General features: G+C 42.6%; 1 long non-coding RNA gene across 3 annotated transcripts; it reads right to left on the bottom strand.

Annotated features, from left to right (window-relative positions):
• Nucleotides 1–10193: 10193 nt before the first annotated feature.
• Nucleotides 10194–22596, bottom strand: LOC114017703 (uncharacterized). 3 transcript variants are annotated; one of them, XR_008731744.1, is made up of 5 exons: nucleotides 22459–22578; nucleotides 21612–21735; nucleotides 20110–20302; nucleotides 13123–13247; nucleotides 10194–11252 (listed from the first exon to the last, which is right to left on the bottom strand). It is a non-coding gene; the product is annotated as an uncharacterized LOC114017703 (long non-coding RNA). The 3 variants fall into 3 exon arrangements; XR_008731743.1 differs by lacking the exon at nucleotides 13123–13247 and having other exon boundaries at nucleotides 22459–22596; XR_003562914.2 differs by lacking the exons at nucleotides 13123–13247; nucleotides 22459–22578 and having other exon boundaries at nucleotides 21612–22440.
• Nucleotides 22597–22628: the final 32 nt, after the last annotated feature.

The following is a 22628-nucleotide window of genomic DNA, read 5'->3' on the forward strand; positions in this document are numbered from 1 at the left end:
CAGTTTCTATCCTCTGATAATAAGTACATGTCTAGGAACATCTGAAGCAGGGGATTCATTTCAACGGGAAATGGAGTTTTACAGAAAATCTCATGCCTCACATGGCAGGCACTTTACTGGCTTCTTGACAACAGCATTTTCATTTCTGAACAGTTTATTTTTTTAATTTGTGCTTAGGAGAAGGCCTGGTTAAAAGGACGCTTCAGCAACCAAGTAAAAACTCCTCGAGGAAGTAATGTTTCCATACTGCAGGGTGACAGCAGAAATGGGTGCTCCTCCTATTCTCTTCTGCTCTGCGCTTGCTCCGGCTCTTCACTCTAAGGGTTAGGAGTACCTGTGCTGCACGCTGCAGCATGCTGTAAAGGTTTCCAAACTAATTGCTATCACAGAGATGAGCTGCATTAGCAGAGTACTGTGTGACAGCCAATTTCTCCCGCTGAGAAACTTGCTGGGACGCCTCTACTCATTTAGCACTAGGTCAGGCGTCACAGCCAGGTAGCACAGTCTGGCTTGGAGACGTGGGCAGTGTTCCTGTAGGAACTGACCGCTTCCCCAGTGATTCATCAGGCGAGTCTGCCCGTTAGCAATCCATGCGTGATGTCCCACAGCCTTCGGTCAGCCATGAGTGACACAAAGAGGCTGAGAGACCTTTGCACCTTCAGCTCCTCAGCAAACTCCTCCATGAGAGGAGATGCAGGTGAGTGGTAGCGGCTGACTGGGAACATTGATCTGGGTATTGATTTGTTTCGTTCTCCAGCCTGAGCAGAGCAGGATCCTGCCCCTCCTTTCGAAGGGAACTGGCTGTGCGGGGGCCGAGGCAGAGCAGCATCTCTCTGATGCCTGGAGATGCCGGGGGAGGCTCTGCAGTCGTTACAGCCAGTGCTTCACCCAGCACCAGGAGCAGTGCTATCGATTTTGCTCCGTTCTCTTGTCATCAGGACTCAGTTCTTCTAAAAAGCTGCATTATAAAAGCATCAGCAGAAGATCCGCTGCACCTCCACGTATTGTTCAGAAAGCTCGTGGGATTAGCTAGGCCTAATGCAGTAGGATAGCATATAATCTTTCTCTTTGATTGCTGGAAATCTGTTGTTACGCCAGGCTCTGCCTGTCCTGAGAGAGGAATATTGTGCCAAATTTCACATTGAGTGAGTGCAGCATTAAACATCGGCATTAATGCTTAGCTTATCAGAACTACAGGCAAATAAAAGAAGGCTACATGAGCAAGACTGTATATTTAACTATGTTTGAGGTACGATTCAAACAGCACAAGGCCTGTGTGTTGGATGTACTGTCAGTGGACTCAGTACTGAAGCTGTTTACTGGGGAGCACTCACTTCCCTTTAGCCAAATGACAAGAAATCCTTTTTGGCATTGTATGACTGTGATACTGCAAGTTTTGCAGTGCAGAAATAAACTTGAAAATATAATTTAACACTGAGCAATATCTTGCTGATCACAGACCGTAACATTCATCTTAAGGTAAGTCACTTTCCTCTAGACAACAGCAATTAATGGTTAGACACAGACATATAACAGGCAGTTCAGAAAGAGGGTAATGTCTTCATTCCTGTGTCTCATAAACTCATTGTCCAGGATGTACATAGCTCTGCTTAACCTTCACGGATGTCCTCTGCAGAACAAGTGTTTCAGACATTTGCTGCTTAAAGGATGATCAAAACCATAATAAGATGAAAATCGTTGTGATTTATTCTTGAAGCTGTTTGTTGCAAGATTCTGACCCAGATTCTGAGCCCTCCTTAGAGCGATTTTGCACTGCACTGGGCAGAGTGCCCTTGCAAAGGGCAAAGCTTGTGTATTTGTGGACTACACTCCAAGGTGTCTTCAGCAGCAGAAGTCATACTCTGCTTGCTCTATGAATTATTTTTTTTTAAGTAAAAAAAAAAGCTAAAGGCGAAAAAGAAAGAATTTAGTTTGTAAAGAATATGCTGTCTAAAATCTGTGTTGAGATCATGTTTGGTGAACAGCGCATTAACAAGAAATCAAAGTGATTCCTCCAAAAAATCTGAAAGCAGACCTTATTGTTGAGAAAAATAGAAGAGGAGGTTAGCCATTCTAACTAGTACCCTTTGGATTTGCACTTTGATACTGATGCTGAAAGTACCAAGTTGACAGTCGGAGTCCAGCTTTACAAACATGACCCTACTTTTACCTTTTGCTGAAATGTTCTATAACAAAATGGGGGCCCTGTTTCCTTTTCCATGAGAGATAGGCTTTTGTCATCCTAATTCCACTAAGAAAAAGAAAGATTCATAGGAAGCAGCATCATCTCCACTGGCTTTAGTTTACAGATGAAACTTGCTGTTCTTCCTCCCGCCTGTCCTTTCTGCATTCTCCTTCCTCACATCCCATTTTCATTTCTCTTCTTCACCCTCTCCTTGAGCAGGTAAGACTGCACACCTCCGGAACACCTGGATTAGGAAGCTGTGCCTTAAAGGGGCTGAATGCTAATGCCAGCTCATTAGATTTCACAGGCTGTGGACTTAATCTGGGTGCAAGGAGTGCTGCAGCAGCACAAGCCTCATCTGTATCTCCTGCATTTTCACTCTGCTGTGTCCACTTGTTTTGTCTTTGCAGAAACACAGCTAGTTTCTCAACAACTCCCCAGGGAAAGACCACGCTGTCTGTTCTTCTAGAGACTCTTTTCAGATGGGCTTCAGCTGCTGGGATGATCAGATAAGTGCATCAATAAGGATTCCCGTCTCACTGCTGCTAGACCAGACAAATTCATCTCGATACAGAGAAAATCAAGTTTGCTTTCCTTCCCTCTATGTGTCTTCCTCATATACACAGGCACGTACACACATATAGCTTCCTACCTGTTGTTTCACATCCCTCTGGGCCTGATTGTCACACCAGCAAGCTATAGCATGACTGAAGGAAGTTTCCATATTTGTATGATTAGATTTGTCCAGGGATATTCCACATCATGAAAGACAGCCAAGATCCAGAGCATCCCCCCAAATCTGCCATTTGTGGTTGATAAGCCCCACTGTGCACTGGAAATATCAGCAGATGTTGTATTCCCCTACACATAATGAATCTGTTCTTCAGTGTTTGGCCTGGATTGTCTGTCTGTCCTAGGACTCAGCAGACAGTAGTAGTTGGTCTCAGCACTTCAAACTGTGTTTAACTATTCATTGCTATTCAGAGACAAGATTGTGCTAGCCCCGTTCATTTATCTGGCCTGTGTCACCACTGAAATTAGCCCAGCGCTTGCCACACAAGTATCTTTCACTTAGAAATCATTATATATGGATATAAGAGCACCGTTAGGACTCTGCTGCACGCATCTGTTAGAGGAGGCCAGCACACCTGATCTGCAGAGCCTGGGGCCTAATTCTTCAACACGAGTGAAGCTGAGAGGAAATTTCTCCCCACACTTAAGCTTATGCAGAAGTCAGAATGGACATTTGCTGTAACTGATAGCAGAAGTAGACCATAGACAGTTGCAAACTGCAGGTGAGTGCATGTCACAAGATTAGGTAAGCATGACAAAAGATTCAAAGACTGATGCAACCTGCATGGTTTCTTCTTCATCTTTGGCTTTCCTCATTAGAAAATATATATATATTTTTTTTTATCTTCCTCAATGCAAGATTTTAAAACAAGAGTGAAGTAGGTGTGCAAGTATCAAGAATAATTCTCATACTCGCCCTGCTGCCAGTGTCCTTGGGAGCTGAGATGGTATTGACATTTTCCTACTTAATTATGCTTCTCTTAATTTGCTGCCTGTCCATAAGGAAGCTGCTAGTCTGGAACAGCTGCTGGGTCTGTGTAAAATTAACCTGAGCTACATCCAAACTCTAGCAGATGGGTACTGCTCTGCACAAGCTGACGCATTTGGTGCTGACATCCCATCCCGAAGCCGAGTGCAGAAGGCTGAAAGCCGGGTATGCCCTGGAGATCAGTATGTCCTGCCTTCTTCTGGGTTTATCTTCTTAGGCCTCGCAGAGATGGATTTGCAGGGGGAAATCGGGAGGAGCATAATTCTCCTCATCTAGAAGTACCATCGCATATTTTGTATCATGAGATGGGGAAATGACTCTGGCAGGCACCGCTTTCTCCCCAGAAAGGGCATCACAACTGCTCTATAGCTAACCCTGACCTATGAACACGTAGATGAGATACTTCTGGAAAACCCTAACTACCTCCTACTCCCCATTTTCCACGCTAAAGAACATGACACAATTTCTTGAACTAAGGCAAATCCGCCCTGGCTGGAAATTCTTACCCCAGCTAAAAGGCGAGGTGATTCTTACGTTAGCAGAGGTGGTTTACTCTGGGAACAGTAGCGTGTGTGCTGTTGGTCTAGGGCGGCTACCTCTGGGCTTTCGCCTGGAAATTTTTATCTCGGGGCAAGTTTGGTTAGTGCTTTTGCTCTGGTTTTACCTGTTCTCTCAATGATATGATGCAGTTTTCAGTGCTCCCAATACAGTGTTTGGCTGCAGTGTGCCCAAGACTCATTTTGTCCTGTTATTCCGAATGCTCTTATCTCAAATTAAGGCTGTGTTTCATGGGGAAAATCAGCAATGCTATGGTGAGTCAAGAAGTAGAAAAGTCAGTTATTGTAACTTAAAAAGGGAGAAACCTGTATGGTGAAGATTTCATCTACAAAATGTCTTTGAATCAATTCAGAGCACTCTTTCACTAAGGACTAAATCCCTTAAGGATTAAGGACCACTTTAGTCACATTAGGACCACTTTAATCCTAAATGAGGACACTCATTTGGGGCTTTAATGCATGTTGATTTCCCATGGTCAGATGAATTGGCTTAACTTACCGAGTGTCCCCTTGCAGACAAACCCTAAGGCTCCTTTGTTTAGCACTTTTGCAGTATCCTACAGCAAAGGACTGCTGCATCACACCTGCTACCCCACGTGTACCCAATCCTCTTTCCTTCTTTAAGTCACTGAGTCATCTCTTTCATCAGCTGACTCTCTGCAAAGTTTTGTATGCTGCAAGCTATATAAAGAAACAAATTGCATTCAACTGTATTAGCAAGGAGCCTGGAGGGGGTTTTAATTTTATTTTTTTTTGTACAGTGCCAGAAACTGATTTTCCCAAATCTTCAAAATTTCTGAAACACTTGACTCACATTCCTGAGTTATCAGGACTACTTACTTCATGGTCATGTTTTACTCCTTTATTCACTGTGTTCTTTATTCAGAGCTGATATTTTTTTCTGAAATTATTTAGATGATGCTACAATTAGCATAATTCACATAGAACTAGCAAGCCCATCTACTCTCTCATAGTAATTAGAGAGAAATGTAACACATTTGAAAATAAATAACCCAGGCATGAGGTGGTTTTGTGGAACAATACAGAACAAGTGGGTGGACAGGAATGTGGAAATAGAGCCAGGATTCCAAGCAGTAAAAATTGGCTCATCTCCACCAGCTTGCTAGATGTACAATAGCTTGAACCCTTGTATGTGGTAATAAGGTATAAAATGGCAAAAATACATCGTATAAGGAGAAATGTGTCCTTCTAAGCTGTTCTTTCAGTGGAGTTCTTCTGACAGCAGCACATCCTCGGAAACAAATGTTCTAAAGTTAGGCTTCTGTAGTTGCACTCTTGGCTGCAACTCACATGGAGTTACGGGGTGGGGGGGGGGGGGGATGGGGGCAGCGGCAGCGGGGAAGAGGAGGGGGGAGAGAAAGAATGAGAGAGAGAGATCTGAATGGCCAGGAAATATGATTGCTGTGACTGACACTTTACGATTTGTAATTTTATGCCCTTGAGCAATGGACAGAAAGGAATATTGAAAGAATCCTTTTATTTTTTTCCTCTTCTTGCTAGCACAGCTGTTTCTTTTCCCAGGTTAAATTCTGGAGTATTGTTTTAAAAAAAGCCAACATATCTTCAGAAAAAAAGAGGTTACAGGTTCCATATTCAAGGTGCTGTTGGAAGTTGTAATCCCATCCTGCCAGTCATCCCTAACTTCATACCAGGAGTCTCCTACACCACAGCTTCTGTTTATAGCTTCTCACAGCCAGATCTCTGGTTTGTGTAGATTGGTTGGGCTCCCTTGACATCTTCCAAAAGATCATAGGCAGTGCTCAATAAAGAAAGAGACACCTAAAATCTGCTTCAGACATCATTTTGTTAGCACTAAGAGGAGAAAATCATACCTTGGTGGGCTAGCTTCCTAGGGTATTATCTAGGGATAGAAATGTGTCTTGAAACAAGACCTTATCTACTTGTTTGTTGCTATTTAAGAAAGTCAGGTCATTAAATCCAGTTACTCATATCAATCTTCCCTTGAGAATCTTGTTCATCTTTTCTGTTTTTCTGTAAGTCAAAAGATTTTGTGACAGTTTAGAAATATCTCATCATAGCTATGCTGTATTTATTAGTCAGAAGTCTGATAAGATATGGCCTTTTCTTCTTATGACCCTCCAAACACATTCTTCTACTTTCATTTATTTGCTGCGTCTGGCTTACAGCAGCTCTTCAAATGGCTTAATATAGCATGTAAATAGAATGAATTTGCAAAATATGGAGCATCAAAGAAGTGAATTACATTGTACTGTGTCCTCCCTCATTTCTCAGGCTAATATAAAATGGCATATGCTTCTGTTACTGAACTGGAAACAAGTTGTTTCTTTTCTTTAAATTTAGGTTATGGTGAAAGGCTAAGGGTACTCCCACATGCTTACATGGGAAAATATTATAAGTATGAATCATCTTTATTGCATTTTCTTCCTCCCTGATACTAGCAATATGGCTAGTGATCTCTCCCAGCAATGAGATTGTGTGTGCTGTTCCACCCTTGATGTACATCTGATGGCTGGGATTGGGACCAGTACTTGGTTTTCACAGTTGCCAGCTGAGTTTCACACTTATACTACTTCTATCCTGAAATTAGCAGGACAAAAGAGTTTGTGCAAAGCCCTACTGAGCTGTTAGTGTAACGGCTATTATTAGGATAGTGTTGGGAAGCAAGACTCATTTTTCATTTATTATTGAATGAAGTATCCTGTCAAGATTATTTTACATAGCTAACTCAGGTTTCCTACAATGAATGATCCAATTATCACCTGCATTGCCACTGATCATGCAGATGTAGACCACAGGAATACTGGAAGACCAGAATTTGCTCAAAATTGTTAATGTTGGTAGAGTTGAGATGTCTGTGGCCTTTCAGATGACATCTGCAGCTCAGGGGAGGCTAGGTAGGGAAGACTCAGAATTTCAGAAGTGCACAGTTTCCCCACTCAGACATGATGAGCTTTCTGGGCTCAGTGGCCCGGGAGAGCTGCCAGGGACTGCCATCATCACTTGTCTGCAGACAGAAGGACATGAGTAATGGTTTGGATGTCACCCCACACCTCTCCTACTGCAGAGCAGTGGTGGTGCTGCAGCAGAGTCACAATTCTCCCTGGAATCCAGGCTGGCAGCAGGAATGTTGTCCTACTCATGTTTTGCATCTCACGCAAACCTCTGGGCGTAAGTGACGCTTTGGCCTTGGCTAAGAAGAAAAACAGAGCTGAACCTGAGGTTTTTTCCCTAGATTTCTAGGTCTTGTTATTTGGAGTACCATGCACCTCTAGTGCTTGGCCAGGTTCTCACTGCTGTAGGTTCTCCCTCTCCAGTGTATAAGGATGCTAAGTGTGCACACTCTTAGTGGATTATTTTTCTTAGAGAGGGAAAGAAAGAGCATGTTGGTTTGTTTTTTTCTTTTTCACTTTTGTGTCTTAAGGAAACAAAGTCTCTGTCAAAGAGTTTTGAACATGTTGCTGGGCAGAGATCTCTGAGGAGTGAAGATCTGACAGGTGGTTGGATGGGGGCAAGAAAGAGGGAGCAGCAGGGGGAACTCAGCTGAGATTTCTCTCTGACAGCAGCTGGTTAACCAGTGACTGTGCCTGTAGCTCTTCATACCCTGTGCTTGCTTGTGCTCAGCAGGAAGCCTGAAGGCTGTAAACAAGGGACATAAGTAGATCTTTGGATGTTGTATGAACAGATCAAGGGACTGTAAGAGGAGCTTGAGGTGAGGAGGATTTAGCAGAGGTGGAGATTGGGGACATGGAGATTGTGGTGTTGCAAGAAACATAGGTGAGAGTTGGATTACATATATGGATTAGTGCTCAGGACACAGAAAATACATTTGTAAGACATCAGGCTTAACTGGCTTTACTCCTAACAGAATATGTTATTTCCCTCTTCAGTCCCAATTGCCATAGCTCTGTTTTTGTATCAGACCCCTCGTCCACAATGAGTAGAGAGGCAGGCACAAACTTCCACAGTAGCTTGACATTTTAGCATGGAAAAAAATAGTGTTTCCTAGCCAGGGAACAGCTGCCCAATAACTGCAGCAAATGGAAGAGCCCGAGCTCTGAAGTGCATGTGTGCTTCTGTCAGCAGTGGTTCTCTCTTTCAGTGCAGCGATCTGTACGAATTAGAAGCAGAAGTTGCTACACAGCCAGCTGATATAAGTAGAACTTACCCGAAGTGTGGTGCTTAGCACCTTCTCCTACTCTTGGCTTTCTGATGTGCTTAGTGTGGGTGTTCTGCAAATGTGAATAGGCCTTATCAAGCTGTGACCTTGAAAGAGCTGCTATTATGCAAGAAACCAGATTCCACTTGTACAGTGCTTGTGTAAAAGTTACTAGCAGTCCACCATAGAGTTATTAGCCGCTTCCTCGGTGAATAGAGGTTTTTTTCACTTGGCGGCATGCCTAGTTCAGAGTTTGTACTAACCAGAGACTAAGTCTAGATCTGTTACTTACTTCTAAGAATAGCATTTGCAATAGATCTGATTGCTGTTCCCTTTGTCAAGGTAACCGTGTAACCTTTTGTAGTTCAGTATTATGTTCTTACAAAACTTGAGCTTTACAGAAGTCCTAAGACAAATGGCAACAGCAATAATATTTCTTTGAGTCTCCAAGAAAGTGGTGGGATATGACAAAGTGAAAAGACTTGGGATAATTACCCTCAGCCTTCCAGGATCCATGTTATTCACGTACGTGATCTGACGTAAAGTATCGTGGAACTTTACAGGATGTGTAAAAGGAAGCGCTGTGCCTACTGGCAGCTGGAAAGCCCAATTTCAGAGAGCAGACCAAAGGCATTGTACGACATTCATTTCACCAAGCTGAAAGATGCTACAACAACATTATTTGTAGACAGGCAATGGGCAGTCTGTAAAAATGGTCCAAAACATTTAAAAAGGCACAAGTTTACTCTGCAGAAAATAAGATGACCATTATTTATTATTGTCCTAATCTAGGAATGTGAAGATCTAGCAGTAAAATGAGAAATGGAAATGGCCTGCCAAATTAGTGACACCCTCCTTTTCCTCGCAAGACTTAGACCACAGCCAGAATCCTTGCTACTTTGTCTTGCTCCCCTTACCAGTAAGTTTCAGAAACTCTCTGAGAAGATAATGGTTTGCAACTTTTATGATTACATCTCTGGAGTGCTGTCAGAAGGAAATGCTTGCCCTGAGCCGCCACAAAGTATTGTGCTGCCAAAGAAAGTGGCTCTTTGTAACCAAGGAACTAGAGATCTCCAACTTTTCTCAGCTCTGCTTACACAACTTTGTTGAAAACAGCCACAAAAGGCTATGTCCACATGGACAGCTTAACATGCTCATGCAACAAATATCTGACCATCAGAAAGAATTGTCAAGAATTTATTGTGGAGACAGAGGAGAAAGGAGAAGCAGGTTGCTAATACAAGACTAGTGCTTATTCTCTAGATGAGCTTAACACACAGTAGGATGTAAGATGTCATGCCAAATCTCCAGCGGTTCGCTTCACACCACGAAAAACACTTGAGCTTAGTCACTCAAAGGCATGTCACTGTTAGATGCGGGCAATTTGTTTGAAAAGTACGACTATGACTTGGCCACACACTAATAGATTTTGTTGCATTGTAAATCAATTGTATTCCTGATAAACTTTTTAATTGCACACTTTTTAACAGTTTGTAGACTTCTTAATATTGCTGAGTTTCCATATTAGCTCTTCTTATTACATCTGGAAGAGGCCCTTCCCATGCACAAATATTTAAAATACCTGCAGTTTTTTGAACCAGACCAGCGTTTACCTTTTATACCACATTATCCTTATTCAGGTGCCTACTTTCCTGGTCAAAAGCATCAATGTTGCTCTCCCACTGAAAGGTGTGCTTTTGGATCAGCCAAGAAATCTTTGGAGGAAAAGAGTAATTGTATGACAATGTTCTTTTTAATCTTTTGTATCACAACAGCAAAGAAATGTACAAAAAAGTCACATGGCCAACACCTTCTCTAGCCCAGGAAATGCAGACTACCCTAAAAAAGGCAGTGTCATGGACAAGACAGAATAAATGACAGTGGATCTGGGAACTGGGGGTTACTTGTCAACCAACAAAGTTAGAACTTTTACCCTTCTTAATTACTTCACACACTCACTCACGCCCACTACCAGCCCAGTGTTACATCCACCAGGCCTCAACTTCCTTTCTCAGCAGGGCCATCACTGTCCATCCAGGAAGGCCATCCCCTGGCACTCACCTACATGCAGCCCTCTGGTCTCTAGGATCTTACCCTACTTTCAGGACCTTTCCTCTAGCCAAGAACGTCACCTTCCTTTTTCCAGGCAATCTTCTTTTTATTGAGACCACATCTTTTCAGAAACCCTTAATTTTATCACCAGCTCTTCTTTCCAGAATTCCAGGACCCCATTTTCCCCAGTCTGAACAGCCAGTGTGCAGAAGCACAATGCACATGATCAGTCTCGTAATTGGTGGTTCTGTCTCATCTCTTCATTAATTACAGGATTTGGGATGTGCCACTTCTGTTTAGTCCAGGTGTTAACAAAATCTAGTACCAGCCTGTACCAGTTGCAATTAGTAAGTAGCAGGCTTCTGCTTGATAGTTCAGAAGTTCAGCTTCAGACCTTCACCCTGCCACACATACATCCAACTATCTGTCCCTGTTAGCTTTCACAATTTAAGCCATTTTTTTACTTAGGATAGGCAGGACAGAAGTTTTCCACATTCTTCACCCACTGCATTAGCTGGCACTGGGATTAAAGGGCTTGGGGTGAATGCTTGAGGACGACTAGATTTTAAAGTATATCTGGCTGGAGAAACACTGCTGAATCCTACCTGGGCTTTACTGGAAGAAAGAATGTAGTTGGAAATAACTTGGTCATTTCTGTCTTCCCTGGCATGGGTCCACGAAGGCCACCCTCAGGTTTCTGGGCCAGAGTCAGGGCCACAATCCTGCCAAGTGAGGGAGCTGTTAGGATAAGATGGACAAGACAATAACAAAGTTAATGAAAACACTGGTAAAACTTGGCATCAGCACATACAAGAGATTTAATAGTAGGCAACTCTGCAGTACAAGGATCTCCAAACTCTCATAAGCTCTAACTCCTAGAGCACATCCCCATGGGAACATGGGTGTATTACTTCCAGACTTAACCTGGCTCACGTGGAGCCCATGAGAGCAGTGTTTCCAGGCCACCTAGTTAATTCTCCCCCACCTAACCAGGAGGAGACTGTCATTGTTTTGGATGGGTTAATATAAACTAAACCTTGCTTACTTGTATTTCATACAGGCTAAAAAAGACAATAATGACTGGATCTGGTGTCTAGGATGGCAGTGTTTTATCAAAAGTCTGTTCCACACTTGCAATGCTTCAACCCAGCTTTCATTAGAGACTCTTGCCTTTTTCTTCTTTTATATTTCTAGGAGCTAATTTCCATTTACTAAGTTATTTCAGCTGGATCACATAGCTAGGTTTTACTTCTTTTTAAAATGACTGAAAATTATTTAAGTTTATTCATTGTGAAAAGAGGCCCCAGAGTGTTGAGCATTCACAAGAGAAAACTATTTTTAGTCTTTTTTCTTAAGGAAACAATGCCTACTCAGCCAAGTTGTTTGCTCACCCATACGTCAATTTAGTTCTAGTAACTATAAACCTGCAGACCGACTTCAGGAAGACTTGGCAAATTTGAAAAGTTCCCATAAATCACGTAAAAAATCTGTGGTTAGGTAGAAAAAGCCTATTGTTTCCTTCATGATACAGAAAAGGGAAGAAAAATTAAGTCATTGTTCTTTTGAAAGAAAACAGGCTGGACCATTAGTCTGTGCTACATATTGACCAGGTGCAGAGCTCTAATTCAGCTACAGCACATCTTGCCTCATCCCTGCATGGTAATAAGAGTACTGGGAGTGAGGTGAGACTACTGTAGGAGAGCTTAGGGACATGTAGGTGTACTGGAAAAGATGAAGGGAAGACTGGGGTTATTGAGTGGACCTTTGTAGGAAACATGTAGAGAAACAAACCTGCAGGATATCAGACTTCATTAGTTCTGCTACCTGTGAAATACTGTCTTGTCTTTCCCTCTGGAGTTTCTTACTCTGAATTTTTTTTTACCATTTATATTCAGAAATCTCACCTGAATGACTCAGATCTTTTCAGCTGGCAGTTTGAAGATGTCATTGCCATTCAGCCTACATTTGCTGGATGAAAATGACAGCCACCTTTCTGAGCATCTTCTCCCTGAGCTACTTTGAGAGCACAGAAGCCCAAGCAATACACTCCGTTTTTCCCCCCACGTTGTCTGTGTCACTTTGCTTTTCTTCTTTTTGGGAGTGTATACTGAATGTACACCTCACAATGACACTGGGGAACTTTTATGATGACAGTCATGATTTGTGAAAGTGTCAGCTTGTTACATCAGGATCATTTTCTTTCTTTTAGGTGTGAGATTTCAAGTATTGAAGGCATAGAGATTTTTAGCATGGATCAGCTGAACAAGGTCCTTTTCAAATTCAGGTTATTCTCAATCTCAAATACATACAGAAGTGACAGGATAACCACCTGAGGAGGTGAGAGGGGAAAAGTGGGAAAAATAGAAGTAAAATAGTAGAGGGAATGTTTGGATCTGCACTTGTGGTACATGTGAGTCTGGTAAAGGAACAAATGAGAAGAGAGGTAGATGAAATGAGGGAGTGGAAATGCAAAAAGCTGCACATGAAAGCAGTATCGTCTTTGAAAAATGCCTTTAAGTTTCAGACCTGCTCTGGAGCAGCCTTTTGTTAACTGACAAAGTGAAAACCAGAAGAACACTGCATAGTATCATATTATTTTGTTTATTACCTTTCATTTTCTTCTTATGTTAATACTTCATTCACTTTGCAACATCTGCTGAGCACTCAGCAGATGTCTTGGGGTGAGCTGTCAACATGCATTTGCATCTTGAGCACCACAAATTGATTTGATAGCTAAAATGGACAATTTAAACAAAAATTGGTTACAATTAAGATTGAAGTCTATCTTCTCCTTGCCAAAACAAACCACTGGAAAACACTGGTTCATTTGACACAGATACTCCGTTCAGCCTTAGAGAAAGGCTTTGCTTAAAAGAAGAGGAAAATACAATCTAACCCTCCAACATTACTGTTCCTGCCTCTTCAGTAAGCAAGCATGAAGTGGGACTCCTAACCACCTGCCTGAAGCATTTTCTGGGATAACTGAAAGGAATCAATGTGTTTTTTTGGCATACAACTAATAAAACATACTGGATCAGTTATAGGCATTAAAGCACTGCATCTTCTTGGGAATAGTTTAATCACTGCCAAGGTTAGGCATTCATTCTCTTTTTTTTTTTTTTCTCTAAGTAAATGAAATCCCTCAACCCACACCCTTTGGCACAGCTTGTGCTGTGGTAGCTCTGGAATTCCCCCATGAGATAGCATCTCCCTCACAAAGGAGGAAGAGGAACTGGTTCTGCTGCATCTTTGCCAATTGCTCCAGTTATTTCTTCACTTTTTTGAATATGGCTCTCAACCATTTATGGGTCTTTTCTTGTTGAAATTATTTAGCAAAGTCAGATCATACTTGCAAAGAGTCTCGAGATGACAGCAGTCACACTGGCAGTTTTACTGGTGGTTTTTTTAATGGTCTTCTTGCCAGTTCTGCTTAGAGCTGTCCTTGGAGGTTACAGTTCATTCACAGCCCACTGCACCCAAGTGTGCCACAGCCTATGTTCCTTCCAACAAGGCTTATATTGAACTTTCTCTGTTGGCATTTCATTTACAATTATATTGCTTCCAAACATTTACAGTAGCTTTATTAGATCCATCTGGTATTCTTCATAATCCTCACAAATTATGCCAAACCCAAATAATCTGTATCATAAGGCAATTTTACTATCAGACCATTCATCCTCCCAAGACTGCATAATATACAGAACACTGGCTCTAGCCAGGGTCCTGGGGGCATCCTGCTATTAACCTTTTTTCCATTTTAAGAGGTAGTAATTTATTCTAGCTCTTCATAGCCTCTCTCTCAGCTAATTTTTAACTCATGACATAACTTTACCTTTCACCTCTGATTCTCAAGCTCCTTTACAGCCTCTTCGAAAAAGACTTTCTTTGACAGTGTTTCAAGGCTCTGAATTAATTGCAACCCCTCATTCTTCATCAGCCATTATTTTAATATTGAAATATTGTTTATGTCTTAGAAAATAAATGTTTTTTTCTACCATTAGCAAGTGTCTTTATTTTGGTTTATCGAAGCCAGTGCATGGAAGGCATATTTGCTTGCTTTTCTCCCAGTGTTATGACTGTTTGCTTTCAGCCTATAATAGTCCTCCAGCTGCCTCAGAAATGCATTTTCTAACAAAAATTTAATTCTTTACCTCAGCACTGAGCTAAAATTCTATAACCTGTATGATTCCTAAAATCAACGTGAGTTCCACTTTAAAGAGTGAATACTATGTTTTTCATTTTCTCCTTGCAAAGTAAATGTTTGCCATAACACATTGCCTTAGCTCTTTGAGGTCAGATAAACAAGCCCATTTAATTCAAAGTGCATTTTTCATTTTGTAGGCTGGGTTTTCCTGAATTCAGCTGCTTCTTACTTTAGTTCTTACTAGACATTCATATATCACCAGCTTCCAGTTATGTAATGTGATTTAATTTCATATTTTCAAAGAAGTCTCCAGGAGTCTTTTGCCTTTATTACTTCTAAAAAGCAAGATAAACCCCTGAATTCCCCACAAGGTAGTTATTTCCTGCCATTCCATTGTACTAACTAGGGTGAAAATGAATGTACATAAACAGCTCTATGTCCCTGCCAAATAGTTTTCTTCTTTGGTTATGGGTGGAGGACTTTCCCTTTTTAATTACTTTAAAATACACCTCTTTGCTCTTGGTTCCTACAAATGTGTACAGACCAATGACCTCAAAATTTTTGCTATAGTATTTGCTTAAATTTGAACAGTTGTTTTGGTGGGTTTTTTAATTCCATTACAAAATAGCAGCTTATAAAAATAAAAAATTTAACAGCTGGTAAATCTGTGTCTATTTGTATTCAAAAGGAGATTTTAAAAGTGGCTGGCTTTAAAACCTTGTACAGACATCCCTTTTCCACACCTTTTCTGGAGGCAGGAAAGTGGAAAGGCAGCTGCACACCTCCATCGTGGTTGGGGGCACTGTTAATTGAGTTTGTGCTGAGTTACTACTTGCCTGATCAGCAACTGACTGGACTGAGGTGACCGTGATAAACTGGCTATACCTGGGCTGCAGGTAAATAAACTTCCTTTCACGACTTTTGCTAGTGACCTCTATAGTTGTGTTTGCCCAAGGCAGGCTGCATGGGAGGTTTGCTTTTCCTCTATTTTACTTTGTCAGTCAGTCAGTCAATGTGCACTAATGCCATAAATGCTTTTGTTCTTTTCTTTCTCAGCAATCACCTTTGAGTTTAATTAAAGGTTTTCGTTGCTTTAGCATTGTCAAAATTTTCTTAACCACAGAGAGCCATTCCTCAGCAGTAAACCCGCAGAAAAACAGCAAGTGTGAAAGGATGCATTGAGCAATAGACTAGGTAGCCTGTCTTGCCTCAGTTATCACAGGGCAACAGTGGAGGGATGTGGTTGTCCTGCCAACAGCTGCCTGGATTCTCGTCAATGTCTTGAGATGCAAGGGAAAATTCCAGCCACTCAACATTTTGAACTGTTAGGCGAGGCACCTGACCCCAAAGCGTGTTGAACTTGAAGGATGATTTTTCCATTGATTTCAACAGCTCTAGATCTGGTCCAATGCAGCTGCCTGGAACTGTAACATTACTTTGAATAAAGGCAAAGATTTAATTTCTTGGACATCCCTTCTGCCTGGAACCATTGCTAGCCTCTGGCACAAAAAAAGGAAAAAAAAAAAAAAAAAGCAAATCTGTCTGGACTTACTGACTTGTTTTGTATGGAGTCAGGGTTATGATGTGTGGGAAGATATATTTTTCTGTCAAATAAGGTCTGCTGGCAGCATTGAAAATGGAAAGTAAGCCATACTAGTATGCTTCTGAATTGTTTCAAAACTCAGGCCATGACACTAATGGCTGTGGTACAGAAAGAGGAGAGGCTACTACTGTACATCAGCAGAACTCAACCCACCTAGCTTAGCTTTTCCCTGCTGCAACTTGGCAGTCAGACAGAACAGTTCCTCTGTTGGAAGTCTCCTGACGCAAAATGAACAGTTAATCACACCAGCAACAGGCATGCTTTCTACTCTCCTCTAGTGAAGTTCTTATCTAAGTACATGTAGCTAAGAGCTGTGGCAGTGGATAGGTCTGGTACATTAGTTTTTTACTGAGGTGCAGGTCTGGGGGTGCAAAGTATCAATAGGCCAAACTGGCTGAAACTATGCCTAGTCTGAGAGCTAGGAGACTGTCTGATCACTGGAGCAGGAAGGCTCTGGAACAGCTCTTTGGTTGGAGGCCAGAAGCCTAACTTTCAAGTGAGTGTGAGGAGATCTGATCCTCTCTTCTTTCCTTCTGACACCAGTGAGGAATATCTGTTTGCTAACAAGTTTAATGTCTGTAGCTAGACTTGCAGACATTGTCAGGGTCGTGCTCGTTACTGCCATTATTGACCCTTGCTGAGTCAATGAAGCACTGGCAACTTTAAGGACTTCACACAATGGAAAGCTTTGTCCATGCTGGCAGGAAATGTGCCTTGTAGGTATAATTTACAAGGTTTGAACAATTATGATTTATTTTTACTTTGAAGTGAAACACAAAGGCATCTATCCCATGGCCTTCCAGATATATATTCAGTGCCCTATCTTAGCTTTTGCTTTCATGGTCCCGAAAGAATGAAATAACTTGACGTCAGCAATTTTTGTGCATTAATGTTTCCACATTTTTCCTATTGTGTGCATTCAAAAGAAAAGAATAGCAAAGGTAGCACTAATAAGAGAAATTGGGATGCTAGTCTCACTGCAGAAAACACGAGAATCTTCAAAGATTAAAGAATCTGTGTGTAGTTCCTCTGAGAAAAGGAGAGCAGGAGCCTAACCTCTGGACTTTAAGTGCTCCACGCTATGTGCAGTAGTTACAGAGAAAGAATAACAAAAGAGGTATGCCTGTGCCTCACCCAGAGCCCAGTGAAGTAGAAACTTCAGTTGCAATGGTCAATACATTAAGTCTTCCATCTGCAAGTACCTAAGACTTTAGAAAGACAAAACACCTGTGGGCGTGGAGTATCTGCTACTCCTTTGTGCCCCACAGGAGGTTTCTGTCTCTCCTACTCCAGAGAGAACCCCCCACTAGCAACCCGAATAACCAGGCTTGCATGAGTAGGAAGGATAATCTGGCCCACAGTGCAGTGAATTACGCTGTTTCCTAATAGCTGTACTGCTGCCTGCCAGTTGAACTGCATCTGGATGCCAGATTCTGCAGAGGCCTGTATCACATCTCTCTAAACACGCTTTCTGAATACGGTAAATTTCTATGTACTCTGATACTTTCTGTCTTAAGTAATATGGAAAAAATAGGACTGTTTTCTTCCATCTGACTGCATTTTATATAAATACTAAAATCCTAGAATACTTGGAAGAATGAGTAATAGTCACCAATGAGGGGGAGGATAAATGTTATAAAACAGCATCTGGCATGTATGAAACCAGCAGAAGACTGACAAATCCAGAATCTTCAGTTGCCAGTTTGTTTAGCTTTTCTTCTTAAAGGAAAATGCTACTATTTTAAAAAAATCAGAATAATTTTATCTTGAAAACCTTGGAGTTGCCTCTCATTTCCAAGTCAGTATTAAAATTACTGCTTGAAGCACGTCCTCATCTGTGTGAAGCAGAAGCTTAGTGATTCTTAACTCCCTGTTTCTCCAGCAGTCTGGATGTCAGATTTTCTCATTCACCACACAGTGACCACTTGACATTCACAAGTTGGCTCTCAAATGCAGTAAGCCTGGGAGCTAGACCAAACACAACTGGGCCCTCTCCATTTCCCTGGAGCTAAATGGAAAATTAAATTAACAGCAAGAAAAGTACTAGCAATGAATGTTACTATTAGGAATTCAGCTACTTCCAAGTCCACAGGTCTTGTTGTGGAAGGTGCTGCACAAACACACACACACACAAAAGACAGGGTTCTTCAGAGTCTGCATTGTCAGCTTTGTGTGTTTTTTAAAAGAAATGGTGTTACATGCCTTCTCTATTTCTTTGCTGTCCACTGGCACCTTCCAGGTTGGATTAGCAATGCTGTGGAAAGAGACTGTAAAGCTATCTTGTGTCATGTTACCCAGCAGGTAAACACTACGCACAGTCATGGCAGCCACAGTGAATCTGTGCGTCTTGTTAATGTTTGTTGCCTGGTTTATCCTACTCCAGCTTTGTAAGTCTTGGGCCAGAGCAAACTTCTTTTGCCTATTTGGCACAGGGACTCTCTTGAAGAGCAATTTGGGTATGGGGAATGGAATGTTTGCTTGCTTTCTCCACTGTAGTACAGTCCACAGGGGTAATTCCTTGCCGAGTGCCAGGCTGGTGGATGTTCATTCCTTGTCAGTTTTTGCCTTCCCATTTTGACTAACCTCAGGCCACACATCTGCTTTGCCAACACAGAGAGACTAAGACCTCCTGCTTTCTCTGCCCTCATCTGAATAAGTAAACTACAGCCAGTTAAGAAGTTTGTAAACAGAAGAATAAAGGCTGATGTGACAGCAGGTCTTTCCCCCACAACTGTAGAGTTCCAATCACCATACAAATGAGGGGCAGAATCAAGACTGCTAAAAGTATTTACAACAATTAATGAATTTTGCAACACCTGTAAGATGCTTTCGTATGGACCTTACAGCATGAGGCACTTCAGAGGTAAGCCTGGTACCTCAGATGTATTCAGAAGGGCTCCAAAGCTAGTTTAACAAGGCTAATTCTGGCTGGGAAGCCAGACAAGCCATGAAGAAGACACAGTGACTACGGTCATGTGAAAAGAGGCCTGGACAGATTAGGGAGACAGGGAAGCATTCAGAAGTACCAGCAAGAACAACACAGCAAAGGTAGTGCCAGTAGCTTGCATAATACCAGCCTGTAAATGCAACAGGACAACAGCAACATTTGTCAATGGGATAGAAAGCTTCTCAGCAGTGACTGAGAATAACATTAAAAAAAAAAAACCAAAACAACAAACTGGCAGAAGGACAGAAATAACATGATGGGGAAGGCTGGAGGAAAGAGGAAAGCTATCAAGGACAGATTTATTTTGGTACACAAGGAAAGATGATGCTGAGTTTCAAGACAGGGAACTAGTGCCCAGGACTGAATATATATGTGCACAGTCATCAGAAGAGAAAGACAGATTAATACAATAACTTTGCAATGTACACAACTCTCCTGCTGCTCACACCTCAGCCACAAGGGTACTTATAAATATATTCCTCTGCTGTAAATGTAGAAGCTCTTCACAAGTCTTACTTGTCTTAGTTGTTCAGCTCAAACCACAGGACATAACTTATATCTTACAATCAGCCTTTCTTTCTCTGGTCTGTATACATGGTATGGAAGTTTGTTCACTCACATGAGACTAAGATTGCTTAAACATGAAACATCATTGCACATCTGTGAGTTCAGTAGAAATGCAGTAATTATTTTCACCTAATAATTAGGAAAAAAAAAAAGCTGGAAATCAAAAGACAATCCCTTTCATTGCAGTACTGGGGAACTTAATTGTGAACAGTCTTTACAAAACCACAGGAAAGAGCAAGCTAAAAAGACACACATAGTGGTAGAGTTTTAATTCAGGCCATGTAATTTAAATCTGTATTCTATTAGATCAAAGGGAAACTGAATTAAAAAATACCTGTTGAATTATGCAGAATGGAGTTCTTCTTCTTAATAGCTCTGGAAAGATTACAATGTCATGAAGCTCCATCAATCAGAACAGAAAAACTGAAGACCAAGGATAAATTGAAGGTTAAGTGCATGGTGCTGAGGAACACCCTTAACCACGTTCCTTTTACTATTATAAACCAGATGGGTTTGAGTTGACAAATCTGTTAAGAAGAAAAACCAGAAATCTATATTCAGACAGAGGCTTTCTGCATATACATTTACTCTGATGTGTACAACCATCTTGTATTTTGCCATCTCAGTTAACAGATTCACTACTCTGTGTGTTGGTTTTCTAACAGAAAGAATGATCTTAGTCTCAAAAGGCTGCCTATTAATTTATTTCTAAACTCTTCTTTAGGCCCGGAAAAGAAAGCACTCCAATATCTTTTCATTATTTCTGTTTAGCAGAAAGGCAGAACAAAGGGAAAGGAAACAAAGCCCTAAATCCATAGAAAGCTCAAACTTCTTCCTGATGTAACTCCAGGGAAATAATTCAATACAGCCTGGAGATGTGCTCAGTCCCTGTTTTTTGCTGTAATGAACAGTAAATGTCCTAAATATTTCAGGAACCTCAAACAGTTCAGTGGCCAGTACTCAAGATGGAGATTTTGGACTGAAAGAGAATTTTATTTTTGTTCTGTTCATTTCCTTTTTGTTGCAGGGCCTGGAGATCATACATCCTCGGGGAGACACAGAGTTCCTTTCTAAATCACGAGGTGGTCTGTGTTTGGCTTCAGTGGGAGCTGGAATAGGCTGCACATGCATACGAAACATACTGTTACCTAACAGTATGTTATTATATCATGTGATCACTAGAAATGTGTAACATCAACATATTCCAGTTGCCTAATTTTTCCTTAACTGGTTTGCTGTTGCAGGCTATTTGGTGCCTTTAGTTCAACAGTTGTGCTCTTTAAAAGGACAGTGCTAATTTCACCCTAAAACTTCTATTTATAAACCCAAACTTATAAAACCTGAAATCTGAGGAACCGCTATATGCTATTGTTGAATTCCATTTTTTTGCAAGCTGATAAATACTCTGGCAATGCCTGGATTCCCATACAGCAGCAACTTGAAGCTAGATTAAACAATACAATCAAAACTAAAACTGCTTCTGTTGCTTTTCATTGACTTTGCTGCTTGATGCTGACCAAAACATCATTGCTCGGGTTTTCATTGTGTAGGCAGCATCTTCACAAGATATCACCAGGCCGTATAGCTACAGTGAGCAGCAGAGGCAAGAGAAGCCCTCTCTGCTGTCTTAGCCCAGAGACCAGCTCCGAAAGTAGCATTGAAGGTGTTTGGGTTGCTTTGGTGTCTATGGTTTGGGAAGCTTCTGCTGCGTAACATTCTTACTAAATGTGTTAACTTTGTGGTACTTTCATGTCCTTGTAAGGTTTCATTCAAAGTGCAAGGTACTACTTGCGGGTTATGCTACCACAAGTGCCCATCCATGAACACCCTCCCTACCTTTTGGGATGGCACTTGGGCTTGCTTTTCCAAGTGCTTCTGTTCTAACGCAGTGCCAACAGCACAAATGAAGAAAAGTGCTTCTGTTTCCCATAATCGCTCCAGCTGAGGGAAGCACCAAGTTCTGAATAGAATCGAAAAGCAGCTGATCAGTTTGGGGCACATGAGGCTGAGTAGGGAAATCAGGGTCTTTCTTCCCACTCCTCGCCCTTTCTCCTGAGTGTGGATTAAATCGCACTTTGTGAAACAAAAAACTGCGTGAAGCGGGTGCCAGGTCACATCCCGTCTACATCCTTGCAAGCAGAAATCATTTTGGAAATCTTTAGCGCACGCATTAAAGGGTTCGTGGAAGCAGTCCAGAGCGCTTCTAACGGCTTGGATCTAATTAGTCATTCAAGTTGTTTCTTCTTAAATAAGACTCGGAGGAACGTGCTAAATTTGGGATGCCGGGGCGGGGCGGGGGGAGGCGGGAGGGGGTTTCTCTCCCACCGGAGGAGCCCCCCCGCGGCGGCGGGCAGGGTGGGCGCGGGGAGCGCTCTCCGGTCGTCGATCCCCTCAGGCCGCTGGGTGCGCGGCGACGCCCCGACAAGCCCCCCCTGCCGCGGCCGCCCGCCCGCCCCTCACCCCGGCGACGAGGCAGGCCGCGCCCTCAGGACGGGGCTCCCGAGGGGGCCACCGCTCCCCCGGCCCCGGGGCTGCCTCAGGGCCGGCGTGGGATTAGCTCCGCGCCTCGCCCCCTCCCCCAGGCGCCCTGCCCTGCCCCCGATGCTTAAGGGCGGCTCGCGGGCTCAGCTCCGGCTTAGCCCGGGGCTCCTGTCCCCGCGTCCCCTCGGGGACCGCTCCCCACCTGTCCGCCGGGCGCTGCCCGTGACGTCATGGAAACACCCCCTTCCCCCGCCCCAACGGCGGGGAGGCGGGCGGGAGCAGCGCCTTCTTGGCGCGGGAGCGGGGGTGCGAGCGGGCGCTTCTCGTTGGCCAGCGCCGCTGCCAGTCAAGCGCGGCGGCCCCGCCCCCGGT

Source organism: Falco cherrug, chromosome 4 (genome assembly GCF_023634085.1).
Source record: "Falco cherrug isolate bFalChe1 chromosome 4, bFalChe1.pri, whole genome shotgun sequence".
Lineage (NCBI taxonomy): Eukaryota > Metazoa > Chordata > Aves > Falconiformes > Falconidae > Falco > Falco cherrug.